This window comes from Pristiophorus japonicus, chromosome 20 (genome assembly GCF_044704955.1).
Source record: "Pristiophorus japonicus isolate sPriJap1 chromosome 20, sPriJap1.hap1, whole genome shotgun sequence".
Taxonomy (NCBI): Eukaryota; Metazoa; Chordata; class Chondrichthyes; family Pristiophoridae; genus Pristiophorus; species Pristiophorus japonicus.
The window spans coordinates 78,067,134-78,090,494 of NC_091996.1; the positions used below are offsets into that span (position 1 = coordinate 78,067,134).

The 23,361-nt window shown below is 44.2% G+C and overlaps 1 long non-coding RNA gene and 1 pseudogene across 1 annotated transcript in view; both read right to left on the reverse strand.

Moving 5' to 3' along the window:
- The window catches only part of LOC139232625 (uncharacterized), a 973,018-nt gene that overhangs the window by 878,905 nt on the left and 70,752 nt on the right, over positions 1-23,361 (reverse strand). The window lies entirely within an intron of this gene.
- LOC139233052 (zinc finger protein 850-like) overlaps positions 1-23,361 on the reverse strand; it is a 77,923-nt pseudogene that overhangs the window by 25,906 nt on the left and 28,656 nt on the right.

A 23,361-nucleotide genomic window follows, 5' to 3' on the forward strand; every position in this document is an offset into this window, starting at 1 on the left:
GTGTCTTCTACCGTGAAGACCGATACAAAATATTTGTTCAAAGTCTCTGCCATTTCCCTGTTTCCCATTATTAATTCCCCCGTTTCATCCTCTAAGGGATCAACGTTTACTTTAACTACTCTCTCCTTTTTACATACATGTAGAAGCTCTTCCTGTCTGTTTTTATATATCTTGCTAGTTTACTCTCATAAACTATCTTCTCTCTCTTTGTAATTTTTTTAGTCGTCCTTGTTGGTTTCTAATAATTTCCCAACCCTCTGGCCTGCCACTACTCTTCACAACATTGTATGCCTTTGTTTTCAATTTGATACCGCCCTTTACTTCCTTAGTTAGCCAGGGATGGTCCATCCTTCTCTTCGAGTCTTTCTTTCTCACTGGAATATATATTTGCTGAGAGTTATGAAATATTTCCTGAAATGTTTGCCACTGCTTATTTACCATCATAGTCTTTAATCTATTTTCCCAGTCCACTTTAGCCAACTCTGCCTTCATACCTTTGTAATTGCCTGTTTTTAAGTTCAGGACACTAGTTTGAGACCGAGCTTTCTCATCCTCAAACTGAAGTTGAAATTCTTCCCAAGAGGATCCTTCACTACAAAATCATGAATTAATTCAGACTCATTACACATTATCAGATCTAAAATACTCTGCTTTCTGGTTGGATTCACAATGTATTGTTCTAAGAAACCATCCCACATACACACTATGAACTCTTCCTCAAGGCAACCTATGCCCATTTGATTTGTCCAATCAATATGAAGATTAAAATCACCCATGAATATTGCCGTAACTTTCTTACAAGCCTCCATTATTTCTTGATTTATACTCTGTCCTACGATGTGGCTACTGTTAGGAGGCCTGTAGACTACACCCACCAGTGACTTCTATCTCTTATTATTTCTTATCTCCACCCAAACTGATTCCACATCTTGATCTTCTGAGCCAATATCATTTCTCACTACTGCACTGATCTCATCCTTTGTTAACAGAGATACACCACCTCCTTTTCCTTTCTACTTATCCTTCCGAAAGACTCCTGAATATTCAGTTCCCAGCCTTGGTCACATTGCGACCACGTCTCTGTAATGGCTATCAGATCATACCTATTTATTTCAATTTGTGCCATCAACTCATCTACCTTGTTATGAATGTTGCGTGAATTCAGATAAAGAGCATTAAATTTTGTCTTTTTACCATTTTTCCACATTCTGACTCCATTTTCTGATGCACTCTTATGGGAATACGCTTGGTCACACTCTGGTTATTATTACCCCTATTGCTATCCTGCTCTATCTCCTTGACTGTTTACATTTCCACTCACCGAATCCCTCCCCCTTACTACTGAGTTTAAAGCCCGATCTACAGCCCTAGTTATTTGAGTTGCCATGACACTGGTCCCGGCACGATTCAAGTGAAGCCCCTCCCGCTGGAACAGCTCCCTCTTATCCCAGTACTAGTGCCAGTGCCTCATGAATTGAAACCCATTTCACCCACACCAGTCTTTGCCCTACGCGTTTAACTCTTTGATCTTATTTACCCTGTGCAAATTTGCTCATGGCTCAGGTAATAATCCAGAGATTATTAGCTTTGTGGTTCTATTTTTTAAATTTGGTCTCTAGCTGCTCATACTCCCTCAGCAGAACCTCAGGAGAGTTGGGCACAAAATGTAGGCTGACATTCCAATGCATTATTGAGGGAGCGCTGAACTGTCAGAGTTACCATCTTTTGGATGAGTCGTTCAACCGAGGCCACATCAGTCCTCAACCAATATCACTGAAACAGATTATCTGGCCATTGCTTTCATGGAAGCTTGCTGTACTTGAATCATCTGCCACAGTTCCTACATTGCAACAGTGAATGCATTACAAATGTACTTTGATGTTGTTGTACTTCATTGGCTGTAAAGCACTTTGGGACATCCCGAGGTCACGTAAGGTGCTACATAAGGACAGGTCTTTGTTGAACAAAGGGGAAAAGGCCCAAAAATGGAATAGTCGGTAACAGCGTTATCAATTAGTCTCCTCTTGGAGAAATCAAGCTATTGACACACTGTGTGTTGGAACCAAAGCTGATTACTTGTCAGATATCCAGAAAATTAAACTCCAGCCAGTTACAGGGGAAACAAGGCCCAACTGTCAGAATGAACACGGTTCAGTCCTGGATGTGATTAACAGCAGAATCCAACCCCTGCAGTCAGTTGTGAACTCGCTGGTGTGTCAGCAGGTTGGATGAATCAATGAATCCCTTCCCACACACAGAGCAGGTGAACGGCCTCTCCCCAGTGTGAATGAGTTGGTGTCTCATCAGTTCATTTCAGCTTTTAAAGCTCTTCTCACAGTCAGAACATTTTAAAGGCCTCTTATCGGTGTGAATAAGTAGGTGTGTAGTGAGGCTGGATGACTGAGTGAATCCCTTCCCACACACGGAGCAGGTGAATGGTCTTTCTCCAAGTGTGGATACGTTGGTGTTTATTGAGGGGGGGGCGGGGGAGAACAAGTGAATCCCTTCCCACACACGGAGCAAGTGAATGGCCTCTCCCCAGTGTGAACTTTCTGATGTGCCTGAAGGTGGGATGACCGAGTGAATCACTTCCCACACACTGAGCAGGTGAACGGTGCCTCCCCAGTGTGAACTCGCTGGTGTCTCAGCAGGATGGATGACTGAGCGAATCCTTTCCCACACACTGAGCAGGTGAACGGTGCCTCCCCAGTGTGAACTCGCTGGTGTCTCAGCAGGATGGATGACTGAGCGAATCCTTTCCCACACACTGAGCAGGTGAATGGTCTCTCCCCAGTGTGAACTCGCTGGTGTCTCAGCAGGATGGATGACTGAGCGAATCCTTTCCCACACACTGAGCAGGTGAATGGTCTCTCCCCAGTGTGGCTGCATCGGTGAATTTTCAGCTCAGATGGGGATCTGAATACATTCTGTTAGAGTTAACTTCAAACCACCACTCGGAGTCCATTAGCCTTAAAGTAAATGCAGTTTTTATTAATAAAAGATACAAACTGGCAGGGGAGCTATCCTTGAAGGAATGCTCAAAGAAACTGCTAGAGACATCTTATTTTACATAGTTTCAGATTATAGCATGACATAATTACACAAGTTACAATTAATACGTGGTGATTAATACATGATTAATGAGTAGGGTGCTTCCTCCAATCTGGTTTCTATATGCCTTAATTGGTAATTCCGGCTATATGTTGTTCTGATTCTTTTTATTTAACTCTTATCTTGTTATACAATTCAAATTCTATGTTATCTGTGTCTGTGCCCGACTCCCAAGGCCTTTGGTCTATGAATTGGAACAGCTGCTCCTCTGTGGAAGGCATCCCACACATGCTGAAAAACAGGCTGTGGGATCATTTTAAAAACCTGTTAACTCCATTTTAAAACATCCCAATTATTATTAATTGTAATTGCGATTTGTAATCTGTCCTTTCAGTCCCTCCTGTTGGTCCCTGATTATTTCTAAACAATCAGCTGACCACATATATGTTCTGAGCCATCTGCTGGAAATGGTGATATCAAGTCCCTACCCCTGGGATCGCTCGTTGTTCCATCTTTTAATGGAGTCCTTACACGCTATCCCTGACTATTTCCCTGGGATATTGGCACACCACTCAAATTTGTTTTTGTACATACAGAGCATAAGCTTGGGGGTCTTAGTTGTTTCCCTAATGCGTTACAAAGTCATTCGCCTCCCTATCATTCCTACATTACATAGTTACCAAGGCTGTTTGCTGTTCGGCTAGAACCACACGGTTCATATCCCTCTGATCTCACACATCAGATATAGTTGGATCACAATACATATCCCTACCACTACCATTATTACCACAATTGGATGCCACATCAATTGAGGACCAGGTAGGTTTTAGGTAACCAGCCCTTAAAAATGTCCCACCATGAACAACCATTTTCCTTTCCCTGTCTTATCCTATCTAGATTCATGTGTCTCCCGCCTCAGTTTCATTGATCAGGCGATAGGATTGGGACACTCACGACTCATATCAGGTATTCATGCCTTCTTTGTGTTTGATTACCCCTCTTTGGATCTAGCAAAGGCTTTCTGCGTTCTTGGCTACGGGCCTTGGCCAACGTCTTCGCTCTGCGTCTCTTGTATCTCCATGCTCGTTCTCCCCGGAGTATCAGCACCACTATCAGCTGCACTAGGAATAACACATGGGATATAATTCTAATCCCTATCTTGTAACTTTACTCGGGTATGCCTGGCCTGTCTTTGCACTTGTTAGATATCACCAACCAACTCAAGGCTATTCCTATCTGTACTGCCACTGGGTATGTGAAAGGATCCTTATTCACGGATGTATAATCTCAAGTACCAAGGCGAGTTTTTCAGGTTATCCTTTATTTCACTGTCCAGTTCTTTTGCTTTATCCTTTAGCTCATAATATCTTTTAATGTTATTTCTTAATAGTCCTTTGAGCTCAGTTAAATCTTCAAGTAACAGGGGAATTGCTGGTACTTGCTCATCCATGTAAACATCAATATCTTGCTTAATCTCATCGCTTATGTTTAATGTCATTGTCTTCCTGGTGTGTATATATATCATGCGTTCTCTTCCCCCTGCCATCGACACTCTGGGAGTAAAGCAAAAGTTAGGTATTGTAATGTTACAAGTCAAGCCTCTGTAATCGTAAGTTCCCAGGCTAGTTACCTCACAATATTCTCCTCGCTCTTGATAGGTGTAATGTGTGGGTTCGGTTCAGGCAGGGCTTATTCCAATGACACATCCTTCTGTAATATTGTCAAACCCGCAGCTATCCTTGCTCCCATCTCCCACTGGGTGAGGGTATATAGTTAGGCTTCCTTCTCTCCGGCACCCAGATAAAGATATTCCCCTTATATTTCCATTCTTTTTGATCTCATACTGGTCCATCGCGGATGTACTCTTCCTCTCGTATTGTGTTTGTTTCCCTCACATCCTCCTGTAACTGCATACACCCTACTCATTCCTTTCAGGGTGCAGGCATCTAATGGCCCAGTGTACTGTGCTATTTCTTTCAACTGGGTGCTATTTATTCAATCTGTAACTGGCCCGATTTGTATCTGATCCATATTGTGTCTCACCTGACCGATCATCCTTCTCCCATAGGCATGACATGTGTCTCTTTTCCTGTCCTCGGCATCGTCCTCTCATTCCTGCTTATTTACCTCGTTAATTGTTGGTGCATGGCCTTCCAATACAGATATACCCTCTAGCAGGTTTTTTTTTGGATGTTTTAGATCCTAACTCTGAAGACACTATCCCTATCCTGCCCTGTTTCCTCATTAGTACCTCCACCGTTCCCCATAAACTACCTACACCTGCCTGGATCGCCTGTATATCTAGTGCATCTACTAGAGAGGTCCCTGTATAGCTAATACATCGTTCCCTATAGATCTGCTCTGTCTTTCTCCTTTGTGTCTCAGCTGCTTGTGATACTCCCTTGCTCCTGATGTGTCATTAGCTTTTCTCAGGATTGCGCCGTGTGTACAACGCTTTAGTTTTGGGGCTAAACTTTTCTGGCAGGTATAGGGCTGATAAATTTATGCTCACAGGTAACATTTCATGCTGCACATTGTCAAATAACAACATTCCTTCTGTTCCAGGTTTAACTACCACGCGCGTTCCCAAGGTTAATTCCCCTGGTTTACAATATTCAGGTAACATTTTGTTACTCACTTATCTTGTGGCTTCAAGATAAATGCTCCTGACACTCAGATGCCGCCCCCTACATTACGTAGTTGTTGTACCCTCCGGTGTACCCTAGGGGCAGCCTTGTAGCTTGTCCTTGTAGAACCGGAAGGGCAGTGGTGATCACGTTTATATTCTGTTGATAAAACACATCCTGGATATTCCAGGTTTTTAGTCAGAGTTTTACCATTTCTGTTTCAACCGGATTGTTTGCACCGTTTCTCCGGGCATGTGCCCTTTTCCAGATCCATTTTATTATAGCCAGTACCCCTAATATTGCAAATATCCATCCTAATTGGACATATTCAAGAGGGAGTTAGATGTGGCCCTTACAGCTGAAGGGATCAAGGGGTACGGAGAGAAAGCAGGAAAGGGGTACTGAGGTGAATGATCATGCATGATCTTATTGAATGGTGGTGCTGGCTCGAAGGGCCAAATGGCCTACTCCTGCATCTATTTTCTATGTTTCTATGTTTCTAATCCTCTAGAAGGTCCATCTGTCGTACCTTTATATTCTTTCAGCTGGAACCAGTGCTTCCATCGACCCCTACCTTTCATATTCATGCAAGCACACGTATCTCCATTAATTAATACCTCATATGGTCCGCTCCACACCACCAACTTAACCATTACCTTTGCCCCCACCTCGGGGATTATAGCCGAGGCGGTTATTACACCACCTTCGTCCTCCTCCTTCTGCCTTTCCCAGACCTCCTGTCGATACCTTTCAACTGCTCACTTAATTCCCTCACATACTTTCTGATTCTGTCTGGTAGGGGGCCTAAGTCGGCTCCTCCTGTCACTATTCTTTCTGGTAACCTCATTGCCTCACTCAAGGCGGTTTTAAGGGTCCGATTCATTCTCTCTACCATCCCTGAACTCTAGGGGTGATATGGGATGTGAAACTTCTGCTTAATGCCAAATATTCTACAAGTTTCTTTCATCACTTGACCCGTGAAATGAGTCCCTTGATCCGAGTCAATCATGTGGTAATAGGACTACCTCCCATTTAGCATTTCCACCAGTGTGTGTTTTGTGTGCAGTATTATTTCTCCTGACATTATGACAGGCTGGCTAATTTTGACTGCCCATGTGGCACAATCCAGTGCGGCCACACATCTGGACAGACCGGCAGCCACTGGTGATTGCTGTGTCAAGTAGTGAGCTACGGGTCTCATCCTATCCTCCCTGGTTCTCACAATATACATGGAACAGGAGATCCATGTTCGGGAGTCCCAGTCCTGGAGCTAACATTAGGGCTTCCTTCAGATTACCGTATGTTGCTTCTTAAATCGGGGCCCCACTCTATAGTTTCTAAGGACGGTCTTCCCCCTTTCACCAGCCGCTGTATTGGTTCTGCAATTGCCCCGGTAGGTACAAAATTCCTGCAATAGTTAAAGAACCTTACACACCCCTCTGTTTTTGGTTGGGGCATAATCCTAATGGCCTCCTTCCTGGTCATTGGACATGGTCCTAGTTCCTTGGGATATTTTGTGTCACAGGTACTGTACCACAGCTTGTCCGATTTGTGCCTTTTGGGATTTACTTTAAATCCTGCTTTCCGTTATCTCAAATGTCTTTTCCATAACTGGAACAGAGTCTAGCACATAGGCTTTGAAAGCTGCTTTCCGTTATCTCAAATGTTCCAGTTTCAAGGCCATTACATCTCACTTTCTGTAGTTCTTCAACCACCGTATCTGAAGTCATAAGTTCAACTTATATTGTCCTTTGTTCTAAACTGCTAAAGCCTGCCGTTTTAACATTTTAATTTTTCCAAAGTCCCTTTTACACTTTTGCAGATAGCTCCCCACTTGCCCAGGAGTTTGACCTGATCCCTGAAGGTATTTCTAGATTGTTTCCAAACCTTTTAGTTTTTTTTTTAAAAAGAGTTCAGATTTAACTTTTTATTTTAAATGTATCTCATTTTGTTATGCCTTTTCTTAACCAGTGGCACTTGAAACCTTCACAACAAAATTAACTCTTCACTGTTCTCATCCTAATTTCTGCTCCCCTTTTGTAGTATTTGTATTTATTGTTGGGTTACAAAATGTCAAATACTGTTTTTTTTTATCGTATTTCTCATTTATGCTCACAGATCACAGAATGCAAAGTACTTGTTTTATTGTGTGCACAACTTCTGTTTTGAACATCAAAAACTCTAATCTTTTGCTCTGTAACTTCAATTTTATGATACAGTATCTTATAAATTACATCTTTTTAAGCTTCAGCTTCTGATGCAGTAGTTGAGTAATTTTATTAAAAAGGCTTCCAAACCCAAGATTTTCCAATACAACCAAAATGTTTATCAAGGAGAATCACCTGAAATATCTCAAAATCCCAATTCAAATATTGTACTGCCAATCTTCTATTTAAAACTCTTTTTACGGAGCTCAAAGCTTTCGCGTCAAGGTTTTACACAAAGGAAAATGGGGGCGTATTTCCCAAGCCTGCAGCCTCGCAGGCTTTTTTATTTAAGGCATTACAATTTCCCTCCTTCATCTCATTCCTAGACTAAATTTATTGTCTTTCAACCCAACCCAATCAATGATTACATGTTTTCTTTTGACAAGTGAGCGTTTTGACATTTTTAAAAAACCAACGGGACCACGCATTTTTATCTTTTGCTTAACAAATCTATCCTTTGTGCATTTCCTAGCTCCGTAACTTATCGGAATAAATCCACACCTGCGTTTCTAACTTAAAATGTAATTCAATTCTAAGTTCACACTTTCTTAAAACTTCCCACATACAGGACAACACTGCAAAGGGTTAAAAAAAAATTTCACTCTGTCTGAAAAAGTGGGTGGAGCCAAAACAAACAGACAGCTCCACCACTTTCTCAAACAGGCTTTCAGACACATGAAAAATTCATTCATTCCCACCTCAAATATTCCGCAGTCAAAAATCACAAGACAGACATTCACAAAAGTCTCTCTTCATTCAACAAAGTTTATTGTTTGGCTGGCTCTATTTTACTTCACTTAAAATAGTCACTATCAGTTTTTTTTATGGTCGGCCGAAAATTATCTACTAAGCGAGCCGTCCGGCCCCCAATCAATTCTTTAGTTTCCTCGGGTCCTAATCCTAACCCTGTTAGTGGGGGACACAAATTTGGGCCAAATTCCTCTGTCCATTCTCTTTGAATACTTACATCCTCTTGCCTTTTGTCACTTTCTCTGTCCATCTCACCTTCGGGTATCTTTCTATTTGTCTGTACGGCTGCTAAAATTATCTATTTCCTGTCCTTGCTTATTTTACTGAGCTGGCTAACTTTATCTTCCAGACCCTTGCAAGTTTTCCAAATTTTCACCAAATCCTCCGCTTGTTGCTTAATGCGGCTCTGTCCCTCTCTACACCTGTCCTTCCACTTCTTCTTTTCTCCTTGCATCTGTGAAATCTCTATACACACTACAACCGTCTCTCTCCCTTTATTTCCCTTTCCTTGTAACCACCAGTTGAGTTTCCAGGGTATCATTTTCCCTTCATCATATCCTGCCTTAACCATCTTCTGCTTAACCTTTTCAAATTTATCTCAGAAACTCTTCTGGTAGTTTATACCTTACCCCTACAAGGGCCTTGGCAGTTTCCTTTGTCATTTCTTACACCAGGACTTTTTCCCCAGTTCCCATTTTTCCGCCTTTACTTATGGGGAACCTTTTACACCGAGGCTTTTCCCCCAGTACATCGAGGCTTTTTCCCCGATATCCCGTATCCCTACTTATTCTCCCGACACACTATTTACACACGTGTCCTGACGCGGCCCCTCAACTGGATTCTGCTTCAGATTGGCTGAATCTCTGGCCGGGACGTTGGGAGGAGAATTTCTTCTCGAGGTAATTCTCTACTCACTCGGTTTTAGGTTCGTTCGGCTTTTTGAGTTGAATCTGCCCGTCCAGTAGATCCTGTCCGACTACGCCAAGTTGTTCGGGTTAACGTCAAACCATCACTCGGAGTCCGTTAGTCTTAAAGTAAATGCAGTTTTTATTAATAAAAGATACAAGCCGGCAGGGGAGCTATCCTTGAAGGAATGCTCAAAGAAACTGCCAGAGATATCTGATTTTGTACAGTTTCAGATTATAGCATTACATAATTACGCAAGTTACAATTAATACGTGGTGATTGATTAATACATGATTAATTGGAAGGTGCTTCCTCCAATCTGGCTTCTATATGCCTTAATTGGTAATTCCGGATATATGTTGTTATGATTCTTTTTATTTAACACTTATCTTTTTGTACAATTCAAATTCTATGTTATCTGTGTCTGTGCCCGACTCCCAAGGCCTTTGGTCAATGAATTGGAACAGCTGCTCCTCTGTGGAAGGCATTCCACACATGCTGAAAAACATGCTGTGGGATCATTTTAAAAACTTGTTAATTCCATTTTAAAACATTCCAATTATTATTAATTGTAATTCCGATTTGTAATCTGCCCTTTCACCTTCCCATAGCCCCCACATTTCCACGGTTTCTCCGTGGTATGGGTATCCTTGTGTCTCTCCAGATTGGACGATCAGTTGAAGCCTCATCCACACACAACACGTTTACGGTTTCTCACCGCTGTGAATGGTGGGATGTTTTTTCAGGCTGTGTAACAGGTTAAAGCTCTTTCCACAGGCAGTGCACTGGAACACTCTCACTCGGGTGTGTGTCTCGGTACCTTTCCAGTCACACTGATGTTGGAAATCTGTTCCCACAGACAGAACAGACAAACATTTCTCCTTCCACTTTGAAAGGCCGATGATATTCAGTTCCTGATGAATGGAGTGACTGTCAGATCTTGACATCATGTTGGTTTGAATTTACTGTCTGCAAATCCTCCCCTTCTAATACCCTGAAAAAGGAGTTTACAAAAGACAGCACTAAGTACAGGGTAGAAATTCAGAACAGACAATTCTAGTTTCTTTGAAACATTCTTCCCGAGCATGTTCTCCTCAAGCTGTAAATCCCCGTCCCACACACTCTCCCTCCTCCCTGTGCTGAAACCCAAACCCATCGCACCATCATTTCTTCCTTCTCGCTGTTTTCTTCCTCCCCTGAAGGTGCTGACTCTGGCTGGGTTCAGCTCTACACTCACTGGTTCCCCTCCCTCTCCTCCCCTGAAGGTGCTGACTCTGGCTGGTTTCACGTCTACACTGTATTCTACGGGTATTCTGAGCACCGAGTGTGAGCCTGAAACACGCTCCAGTCAGGTACAGAGTAAAGCTCCCTCTACACTGTCCCATCAAACGCTAAACCCAGCCCATAATGAGGTTGGTTGCTAGACACTGCAGTGATGTCATAAAGCAGGGCCATTCAGCCCAGCTGGTCCTCTCCTTGTCCCTTTAAAGGTGGAGAGCTGGGACATCCTGTCTCAACACACATCCCCCTGTTCATACTGAGAATCCCCGGGGAAGGGCCAGGGCCCAGAGTGTGGAACACAACCCAGGGGGAGGAGAGCTGGGACATCCTGTCTCAACACACATCTCCCTGTTCATACCGAGAATCCCTGGGGAAGGCCCAAGGCCCAGAGTGTGGAACACAACCCAGGGGGAGGAGAGCTGGGACATCTTGTCTCAACACACATCTCCCTGTTCATACTGAGAATCCCCGGGGAAGGCCCAAGGCCCAGAGTATGGAACACAACCCAGGGGGAGGAGAGCTGGGACATCCTGTCTCAACACACATCTCCCTGTTCATACTGAGAATCCCCGGGGAAGGGCCAGGGCCCAGAGTGTGGAACACAACCCAGGGGGAGGAGAGCTGGGACATCTTGTCTCAACACACATCTCCCTGTTCATACTGAGAATCCCCGGGGAAGGCCCAAGGCCCAGAGTATGGAACACAACCCAGGGGGAGGAGAGCTGGGACATCTTGTCTCAACACACATCTCCCTGTTCAAACTGAGAATCCCTGGGGAAGGCCCAAGGCCCAGAGTGTGGAACACAACCCAGGGGGAAAGAGGAGGAGAGAAGGGGGGGTAAATCAAGGAATAGGGACTGAGGGCCACCAAGCTTCGGCTTTAGAGCCTGGAGACTTCAGGAGGGGAAGAGCGAGCTCAGTAGTTTTAGGATCCAAGGAGAGAGCAAGGTACATTGCACAAATTCCTTCTAATTTATCCTTCTCTCCTCTCCAATCCTGAAGGTACTGACTCTGGCTGGGTTCAGTTCTACACTCACTGGTCCCTGACCAGTTCAAACACTGATGATCCTGAATCCTGGTCCTTGACCAGTTCAAACACTGACTATTCTTAGTCCAGGTCTCTGACCAGTTCAAACACTGACTTTACTTAATCCTGGTCCCTGACCAGTTCAAACACTGACTTTCCTTAGTCCTGGTCCCTGACCAGTTCAAACACTGACTATTCTTAGTCCAGGTCTCTGACCAGTTCAAACACTGACTTTACTTAATCCTGGTCCTTGACCAGTTCAAACACTGACGATCCTTAGTCCTGGTCCCTGACCAGTTCAAACACTGACTATCCTTAGTCCTGGTCCCTGACCAGTTCAAACACTGATGATCCTGAATCCTGGTCCTTGACCAGTTCAAACACTGACTTTCCTTAGTCCTGGTCCCTGACCAGTTCAAACACTGACTATTCTTAGTCCAGGTCTCTGACCAGTTCAAACACTGACTTTACTTAATCCTGGTCCCTGACCAGTTCAAACACTGACTTTCCTTAGTCCTGGTCCCTGACCAGTTCAAACACTGACTATTCTTAGTCCAGGTCTCTGACCAGTTCAAACACTGACTTTACTTAATCCTGGTCCTTGACCAGTTCAAACACTGACGATCCTTAGTCCTGGTCCCTGACCAGTTCAAACACTGACTTTACTTAATCCTGGCCTCTGACCAGTTCAAACACTGACTATCCTTAGTCCTGGTCCCTGACCAGTTCAAACACTGACTTTCCTTAGTCCTGGTCCTTGACCAGTTCAAACACTGACTTTCCTTAGCCATAGTCCCTGACCAGTTTAAACACTGACTTTCCTTAGTCCTGGTCCTTGACCAGTTCAAATGTTTACTTTCTTGCTGTCAATACTCTTTAAATTCACTGTCCCATCCGGTCACCAGTTTGTTGCCCAAAACTCACTGTAGGTTTGTGGACAGTTTACTCGGGGAGTATTTAGTCACGACAGTCGTAACAATTTGGTGGGACTTCGAGTATTGAAAGAAAGTCGTCAACAAATGTTATGTTTAAGCCAAATAAACTTTATTTCCCAAAGTAGAATTTAATTACAAACGATGTATAAAATAGCACATAAGCCTCAGTACTTGTGCTCGTATTACCCGTTAACAGAGGTGATCAATCTCCGCCACTGGTGTCCTGCTTTAAGTTCCCAGCTTAAGGTCCAGCTTCTCTCGAGGGTGGTCCTAGGTTCTTACTGCCTAGGTTGGGTTTCCCCTCCTGGATTATACTATTCTATAATCTGTCCCATCTCCTTTGATTACATATTCGTCTGTGCTCTGGTGATTAGTTTATTCTGAACCTTATTTTCCATGATTAATTTATAATTGTTACTGGCTATGCTAAGGATGGATTGACTAAACTTCACTTTCAATTGGTAATCCATTTCTATGTTCAAGGCACCTTAACCTTACTCTCGGGTCTTCCCATCTTATGTTGCCATAGCCTGCATATTTCTACAGAAACTAGTTCCAGATTCCCCCACAAGGTGAAGCATCCTCTCTACATCTACCTTGTCAAGCCCCTTAGAATCTGATACATTTCAATAAGATCACCTCGAAGTCTTCTAAACTCCAATGAGTAGAGGCCCAACCTGCTCGCCCTTTCTTCATATGAAAACCCCTACATCTCAGGAATCAACCTCATGAACTGCCTCCAATGCATTTATAACCTTCCTTAAATAAGGAGACCAACACTGTATGCCGTAGTCCAGGTCAGGTCTTACCAACGCCCTGTAGAGTTGGAGCTAGCGTTCCCTACTTTTATATACCATCCCCCTTGCAATAAAGGCCAATGGTCTTCCTAATTACTTGATGTACCCACATGCTTACTTTTTGAGTTTCATGTACAAGGACCTCCAGATCCCTCTGTACCACAGCATTCTGTAGTCTCTCTCCATTTAAATAATGATTTGCTTTTTTATTCTTTCTACCAAAGTGGATAATATCACATTTTCCCACATTATACTCCATCTGCCAAATGTTGGCCGACTCAGTTAACCTATCTATATCCCTTTGCAGATACTTTGTGTTCTTCTTACAACTTGCTTTCCCACATATCTTTGCATCATCAGCAAATTTGGTCAAATTACACTCGGTGCCTCCAAGTCATTAATATAGATTGCAAATAGTGTAATGGCCCCAGCACTGATCCCTGTGGCGCACCCCACTAGATACAGTTTGACAACCTGAAAATGACCTATTTATCCCATCTCTCTGCTTTCTGTTAGTTAGCCAATCCTCTATCCATCTAATATATTACCCCCAACCCCGTGAGCACTTCTCTTGTGTAGTAACCTTTTATGTGGCACCTTGTCGAATGGCTCTGGAAATCGAAATACACAACATCTGCTGGTTCCCCTTAATCCACCCTGCTCATTACATCCTCAAAGAACTCGAGCAAATTTGTCAAACATGATTTCCCCTTCATAAAACCATGCTGACTCTGTTTGACTGCATTATAATTTTCTAAATGTCCTGCTCCTACTTCCTTAATAATGGACTCCAGCATTTTCCCAATGACAGAGGTTAGGCTAACTGCTCTATATTTTCCTACTCTCTGTCTCCCTCCTTTCTTAAATAGGGGCCTTACATTTGCAGCTTTTCAGTCCAGTGGGACCTCTCCAGAATTCAGGGAATTTTGGTAGATTACAACCAATGCAGCCACTATCTCTGCAGCCACTTCTTTTAAGATCCGAGGATGCATGTCATCAGGTCCAGGGGACTTGTCCACCTTTAGTCCCAATAGTTTGCCAAGGACTTTTTCTCTGGTGATAGTGATTGTTTTAAGTTCCCCCCGCCCCAATAGCCCCTTGATTATCAATTATTGGAATGCTTTTAGTGTCTTCTACCGTAAAGACCGATACAAAATATTTGTTCAATGTCTCCACCATTTCTTTGTTTCCCATTATTAATTCCCCATTCTCATTCTCTAATGGAGCAACGTTTACTTGAGCTACTCACTTCCTTGTTATATACATGTAGGAGCTCTTACTGTCTGTTTTTATATTTCTTGATCGTTTACTCTCATAAGCTATCTTCTCTCTCTTTATCATTTTTTTAGTCATCCTTTGCTGGTTTCTAAAAATTTCCCAATCGTCTGGCCTTCCACTGTTCTTCGCAACATTGTATGCCTTTGTTTTCAATTTGACATCATCCTTTACTTCCTTAGTTAGCCACGGATGGTTCATCCTTCTCAGAGTCTTTCTTTCTCACTGCAATCTATCTTTGCTGAGAGTTATGAAATATCTCCTTAAATGTTTGCCACTGCTTTTCTACAGTCTTACCCTTTAATATACTTTCCCAGTCCACTTTAACCAGCTCTGCCTTCATACCTTTGTAATTACCTTTGTTTACTTCAGGACAATTGTTTGAGAACTAGCTTTCTCACCCTCAAACTGAATTTGAAATTCTGCCATGCTATGATCACTCTTCCCCAGAGGATCCTTCACTACAAGATCATTAATTGATCCCGACTCGTTGCACATTACCAGATCTAAAATAGTCTGCTCCCTGGTTGGTTCCATAACGTATTGTTCCAAGAAACCAGCCCGCACACACTCGATGAACTCTTGCTCCAGGCTACCCTTGCTAATTTGATTTGTCCAATCAATATGAAGATTAAAATCACCCATGATTATTGCCGTACTTTTCTTACAATCCTCTATTATTTCTTGATTTATTCTCTGTGCTACAGTGTAGCTACTGTTTGGGGGCCTGTAGACCGCTCCCACCAATGACTACCTACCCTTTTTATTTCTTATCTCCACCCAAACCGATCCTACATCTTGATCTTCTGAGCCAATATCATTTCTCACTACTGCACTGATCTCATCCCTTATTAACAGAGCTAGCCCACCTCCTTTTCCTTTCTGCCGATCCTCACAAAATAGCAAATCCCCCTGAATATTCAGTTCCCATCCTTGGTCACCTTGCAACCACATCTCTGTAATGGAAAGCAGATCATATCCATTTATTTCTACTTGTGCCATCAACTCATCTATCTTGTTACGAATGCTGCGTGTATTCAGATATACAGCTTTTAATTTTGTCTTATGTGTATACGCTCTGTCCCTTCCTGTCACACTCTGGTTATCATTGCCCCAATTGCTACCCTCCACTTTTACCTTCTCCTTTCTCTTTTTACATTTCTGCTCATTGGACCCTTCCACCCCACTATTTAGGGTAAAGCCCTATCTACAGCCCTAGTTATTCGATTCACCAGGACATTGGTCCCAGCCTGGTTCAAGTGAAGCCCGTCCCAACGGGACAGCTCCCTCTTACCCCACTACTGGTGTCAGTGCTCCATGAATTGAAACCCATTTCTCCCACACCTATCTTTGATCTTATTTACTCTATGCAAATTTGCTGGTGGCTCAGGTAGTAATCCAGAGATTATTACCTTTGTGGAACTAGGGGGCATAGTTTCACAATAAAGGGTCGCCCATTTAAAATGGAAATGAGGAGGAATTTCTTCTCTGAGTCATGAATCTTTGGAATTCTCTACCCCAGAGAGCGGTGTAGGCTGGGTCATTGAATATATTTACGGTGGAGACAGGCAGATTTTTGAAAGATGGGGGCGTCAACAGTTATGGGGAGCGGGCAGGGAAGTGGAGTTGAGGCCAAGATCAGATAAGCCATGATTTTGTTGAATGGTGGAGCAGGCTCGAGGGGCCAAATGGCCTACTCCTCCTATTTCTTATGTTCTTATGTATTTCTGACCCGAGCGCAAAAAGGCCCGGGTTCAGAGGTTACTTCCCCGCAACACTGGCACGGGGTAATTTCGCCCCCTTTGTGTCTTCCTCACAATTTGCTTTACCACTTATCTTTGTATCATCAGCAAATTTGGCTACAGTGCACTCGGTCCCTTCATCCAAGTCATTAATATAGATTGTAAATAGTTGAGGCCCCTGATCCCTGTGGCACCCCACTAGTTACAGTTTGCCAACCTGAAAATGACCCAGTTATCCCGACTCTCTGTATGATTCTCTTGAATGTAAAGTCTTTATTGCACTAAGAAACCCATGAAGTCATTTTAAAATGTTTATATGTTTTTATCATTAAATTTATGCAAATGTTTACACTGTAGAATATAGTTAGCTAATAATTTGTATTTAAAGACTAAGAACATCAAAAAAGTACAACAAAAGTATTTGATGGTGAGAGGGGAGCGGCCTATAAAAGGCCCAGCGGGAGATCGAGAGCCAGCGGCAGTTGATGAGAGGTGGGAGCAGTGTCGGAGCGGCCTATAAAAGGCCCAGCGGGAGATCGAGAGCCAGCGGCAGTTGGTGAGAGGGGAGCAGTGTCGGAGCGGCCCATAAAGGCGACCGGTGCAGCTACAGCGGGAGAGAAAGCAAAATAGAAGTAGAAGGGAATCAAAAAGTGATGTCACAGCCAATGGGGTAAGTGATTGGCTGGTGATTGGTGAGTAGCTTTTCTTTTTCTTTTTTATATCAGTAAGTGAACTTTAGCATTGTTACTACCAATTTAAGGGTATCTAAGGTTAAGACATGGCAGGAGAGCTCGGTCACATGATATGCTCCTCCTGTACCATGTGGGAACTCGGGGACACTTCCGGTGTCCCTGGGCGCTACGTGTGTGGGAAGTGTATCCGCCTCGAGCTCTTGATGGTCGGACTGAGGGTGGATTCACTCTGGAACATCCACGATGCTGAGAATGACGTGAGTATCACGTGTAGTGAGTTGGTCTTACCGCAGGTGAAGGGTCCACAGCCAGATAGGGAATGGAAGACCAGCAGGAAGAGTAGTGCAAGAAAGATAGTGCAGGGGTCCCCTGTGGTCATCCCCAAGCAAAACAGATACACTGCTTTGAGTACTGTTGGGGGGGATGACTCATCAGGGGAGGGCAGCAGCAGCCAAGTTCATGGCACTGTGGGTGGCTCTGCTGCACAGAAGGGCAGGAAAAAGATTGGGAGCGCGATAGTGATAGGGGATTCGATGGTGAGGGGAATAGATAGGCGTTTCTGCGGCCGCAACCGAGACTCCAGGATGGTATGTTGCCTCCCTGGTGCAAGGGTCAAGGATGTCTCGGAGCGGGTGCAGGACATTCTGAAATGGGAGGGAGTACAGTCAGTTGTCGTGGTGCACATTGGTACCAACGACATAGGTAAAAAAAGGGATGAGGTCCTACGAAAAGAATTTAAAGGAGCTAGGAGCTAAATTAAAAAGTAGGACCTCAAAAGTAGTAATCTCGGGATTGCTACCAGTGCCACGTGCTAGTCAGAGTAGGAATCGCAGGATAGCGCAGATGAATACGTGGCTTGAGCAGTGGTGCAGCAGGGAGGGATTCAAATTCCTGGGGCATTGGAACCGGTTCTGGGGGAGGTGGGACCAGTACAAACCGGACGGTCTGCACCTGGCCAGGACCGGAACCAATGTCCTAGGGGGAGTGTTTGCTAGTGCTGTTGGGGAGGAGTTAAACTAATATTGCAGGGGGATGGGAATCTATGCAGGGAGACAGAGGGAGACAAAAATGAGGCAAAAGCAAAAGACAGAAAGGAGATGAGGAAAAGTGGAGGGCAGAGAAACCCAAGGCAAAGAACAAAAAGGGCCACTGTACAGCAAAATTCTAAAAGGACAAAGGGTGTTAAAAAAGCAAGCCTGAAGGCTTTGTGTCTTAATGCAAGGAGTATCCGCAATAAGGTGGATGAATTAAGTGTGCAAATAGATGTTAACAAATATGATGTGATTGGGATTACGGAGACATGGCTCCAGGATGATCAGGGCTGGGAACTCAACATCCAGGGGTATTCAACATTCAGGAAGGATAGAATAAAAGGAAAAGGAGGTGGGGTAGCATTGCTGGTTAAAGAGGAGATTAATGCAATAGTTAGGAAAGACATTAGCTTGGATGATGTGGAATCTATATGGGTAGAGCTGCAGAACACCAAAGGGCAAAAAACGTTAGTGGGAGTTGTGTACAGACCTCCAAACAGTAGTAGTGATGTTGGGGAGGGTATCAAACAGGAAATTAGGGGTGCATGCAATAAAGGTGCAGCAGTTATAATGGGTGACTTTAATATGCACATAGATTGGGCGAGCCAAACTGGAAGCAATACGGTGGAGGAGGATTTCCTGGAGTGCATAAGGGATGGTTTTCTAGACCAATATGTCGAGGAACCAACTAGGGGGAGGCCATCTTAGACTGGGTGTTGTGTAATGAGAGAGGATTAATTAGCAATCTCATTGTGCGAGGCCCCTTGGGGAAGAGTGACCATAATATGGTGGAATTCTGCATTCGGATGGAGAATGGAACAGTTAATTCAGAGACCATGGTCCAGAACTTAAAGAAGGGTAACTTTGAAGGTATGAGGCGTGAATTGGCTAAGATAGATTGGCGAATGATACTTAAGGGGTTGACTGTGGATGGGCAATGGCAGACATTTTGAGACCGCATGGATGAATTACAACAATTGTACATTCCTGTCTGGCGTAAAAATAAAAAAGGGAAGGTGGCTCAACCGTGGCTATCTAGGGAAATCAGGGATAGTATTAAAGCCAAGGAAGTGGCATACAAATTGGCCAGAAATAGCAGCGAACCTGGGGACTGGGAGAAATTTAGAACTCAGCAGAGGAGGACAAAGGGTTTGATTAGGGCAGGGAAAATGGAGTACGAGAAGAAGCTTGCAGGGAACATTAAGGCGGATTGCAAAATTTCTATAGGTATGTAAAGAGAAAAAGGTTAGTAAAGACAAACGTAGGTCCCCTGCAGTCAGAATCAGGGGAAGTCATAACGGGGAACAAAAAAATGGCAGACCAATTGAACAAGTACTTTGGTTCAGTATTCACTAAGGAGGACACAAACAACCTTCCGGATATAAAAGGGGTTAGAGGGTCTAGTAAGGAGGAGGAACTGAGGGAAATCTTTATTAGTCGGGAAATTGTGTTGGGGAAATTGATGGGATTGAAGGCCGATAAATCCCCAGGGCCTGATGGACTGCATCCCAGAGTACTTAGGGAGGTGGCCTTGGAAATAGCGGATGCATTGACAGTCATTTTCCAACATTCCATTGACTCTGGATCAGTTCCTATTGAGTGGAGGGTAGCCAATGTAACCCCACTTTTTAAAAAAGGAGGGAGAGAGAAAGCAGGGAATTATAGACCGGTCAGCCTGACCTCAGTAGTGGGTAAAATGATGGAATCAATTATTAAGGATGTCATAGCAGCGCATTTGGAAAATGGTGACATGATAGGTCCAAGTCAGCATGGATTTGTGAAAGGGAGATCATGCTTGACAAATCTTCTGGAATTTTTTGAGGATGTTTCCAGTAAAGTGGATAAGGGAGGACCAGTTGATGTGGTATATTTGGACTTTCAGAAGGCTTTTGACAAGGTCCCACACAGGAGATTAATGTGCAAAGTTAAAGCACAAGGGATTGGGGGTAGTGTGCTGACGTGGATTGAGAACTGGTTGTCAGACAGGAAGCAAAGAGTAGGAGTAAATGGGTACTTTTCAGAATGGCAGGCAGTGACTAGTGGGGTACCGCAAGGTTCTGTGCTGGGGCCCCAGCTGTTTACATTGTACATTAATGATTTAGACAAAGGGATTAAATGTAGTATCTCCAAATCTGCGGATGACACTAAGTTGGGTGGCAGTGTGAGCTGCGAGGAGGATGCTATGAGGCTGCAGAGTGACTTGGATAGGTTAGGTAAGTGGGCAAATGCGTGGCAGATGAAGTATAATGTGGATAAATGTGAGGTTATCCACTTTGGTGGTAAAAACAGAGAGACAGACTATTATCTGAATGGTGACAGATTAGGAAGGGAGAAGGTGCAGCGAGACCTGGGTGTCATGGTACATCAGTCATTGAAGGTTGGCATGCAGGTACAGCAGGTGGTTAAGAAAGCAAATGGCATGTTGGCCTTCATAGCGAGGGGATTTGAGTACAGGGGCAGGGAGGTGTTGCTACAGTTGTACAGGGCCTTGGTGAGGCCACACCTGGAGTATTGTGTGCAGTTTTGGTCTCCTAACTTGAGGAAGGACGTTCTTGCTATTGAGGGAGTGCAGCGAAGATTCACCAGACTGATTCCCGGGATGGTGGGACTGACCTATCAAGAAAGACTGGATCAACTGGGCTTGTATTCACTGGAGTTCAGAAGAGTGAGAGGGGACCTCATAGAAACGTTTAAAATTCTGACGGGTTGGGACAGGTTGGATGCAGGAAGAATGTTCGCAATGTTGGGGAAGTCCAGAACCAGGGGACACAGTCTAAGGATAAGGGGTAAGCCATTTAGGACTGAGATGAGGAGAAACTTCTTCACCCAGAGAGTGGTGAACCTGTGGAATTCTCTACCACAGAAAGTAGTTGAGGCCAATTCACTAAATATATTCAAAAGGGAGTTAGATGAAGTCCTTACTACTCGGGGGATCAAGGGGTATGGTGAGAAAGCAGGAAGGGGGTACTGATGTTTCATGTTCAGCCATGAACTCATTGAATGGCGGTGCAGGCTAGAAGGGCTGAATGGCCTGCTCCTGCACCTATTTTCTATGTTTCTATGTTTCTATGGTAAAATAAAAATTCACTGTTTCACTTTAAATTGCGTGCGTTCTTTTATGTGCCTTGCTGGGGGAAGGGGAGGGAGGAGTCGACACTCTCATCACCCCGTAAACGTGTTGGTTACTCGCTGTTCCCTTGCACCTTTGCTTTAGGCAGCACTTGGCTCCTCCCCATCAGGCCTGGCCACAGGGACATTGGCATCCTCAATGTTCTCCATTACAGCAGGGAGCTCGTTTGCAGGGTTAAGTGTCAGTCCTTCCAGCAGAGCAAAGTTGTGCCAAGTGCCACAGGCCACCACAATCCTTGACACTTTCACCGGACAGTACTGCAATGTCCCCCTGACCTGTCCAGGAAACTGAAGTGTGATTTCAGAACCCCGTTTGTCCTCTCGACCACTTGCCATGTGGACCATGCATGGTGGTTGTATCTCTCCTCTGCCTCATTATTGGTCCTGTGGGATGGTGTCACCAGCCACGGTTTTCGCAGGCAGTCCTTGTCGCATTCACGGTCAGGATCCTAAGTTTCACATCAAAGACGATCCTTACATTTAATGGATGATACCCCTTCCTGTTGTATGTCACAGCTGTATCAATTGGTGCCTTCAATGCAACATGGGTTCCATCGACAGCCACAATCACTTTGGGGAAGCCAGCAATTCGATAAAATGCAAGGATGCTCCCCTTTTGCTGCCGAGTGGAGAAGTCAAAGTCGATGAACTCAGAGGCCCGACGGAATATGGCATCTGTCAGCTGCTGAATGCAGGCCCTCGCTGCACTCTGGGTGATGTTTGAAATGTCACTGGTGCCTGACTGAAATGACTCTGATGCAAAGAAGTTCAGTGCTGTGGTTACTTTCATGGACACGGACAAGGCAGTGGGGGTCTTCGAGCGAGTTTGGAGATCGTCCTTTAACATGCAACACAATCGGTCGTTGACTCTTTGCTAAAGCGCAGCCTCCTCGCACACGACTCATCCCACATCATTTCACAAGGCAGCCTCATGCTGTCCGTTGTCTGGGGTGGGTCGTAGTTCCTCCTGATCAGGCAACGGTCATGGTTCCTCAATCTTCTGTGTTGTTCCCTGGCACCTTCAGTTCTATGTGCCAGAGTCACACAGAAGATGGGGAAAATTGGTCATGAGGCATCTTTCCCCTCACAGGCTGCCTCTTTAATCGATGCAGTGCATGTAGGGAAACAATGGAGAGAGGTGTAAAGGCCATTTAATAAAGTGAGTGGGTAGTAATTCAGGGTGGGCGGGGCACCAGGTGGGCGGTATTGCTCAGCCGCCCATCACACCAGCCGCATCAATCTCACCCCCACCTCCATTTTTAAGACTTTAAAAATGTTTACAAAGTGATAGATAACATTTTTAAACAGCATAAAAAAGAAACCATTTAATACATTGATATATTCTGGGATAATTAGTGTAAACATTAGTAACTGGAAAAACTCAGTTTAAACAATTATTTTGAAATTTAAAAAAATGAAATCTAATTGAATAAAATGCTGACCGCGTCTACATCAAAAGTTTCTCTTTAAATTACCTACACTCCTCAGAACACCAAATTCCTCTAACTTGATCTCAAAACACAATGAAATATTTTAAAAATTAAAATTGTTCAATACATAAATCAGGATTTGTTCCAAGAACTTTACTTTAAAAGTTAAAACAGTCATGTTTTCCAGCCCCCTGACTGCCACGTCTTGGTCCTGCTACTACCTTAGACAGAATGCAGGATGTACGCCTGCTTTTATCCACCGTAGCAGTTCTGTCCATAGCTGCTGGCCAGTAGTTGGACAAATCTCCCAAACCTGCGCCAGCAGTGCTACTTTTCTGGTGGATGCGGTCGATTGGTCAAGAGGATTCCTGACAGATCGCAAGTTGCGGGTTCCAGCACATGTGCAGTGCGTGCCTAAACCCAGAACTTGCGGGGTCCCTATGGGTGTGTGCACACCTTGTACGGACCCGTAGGGTTCATC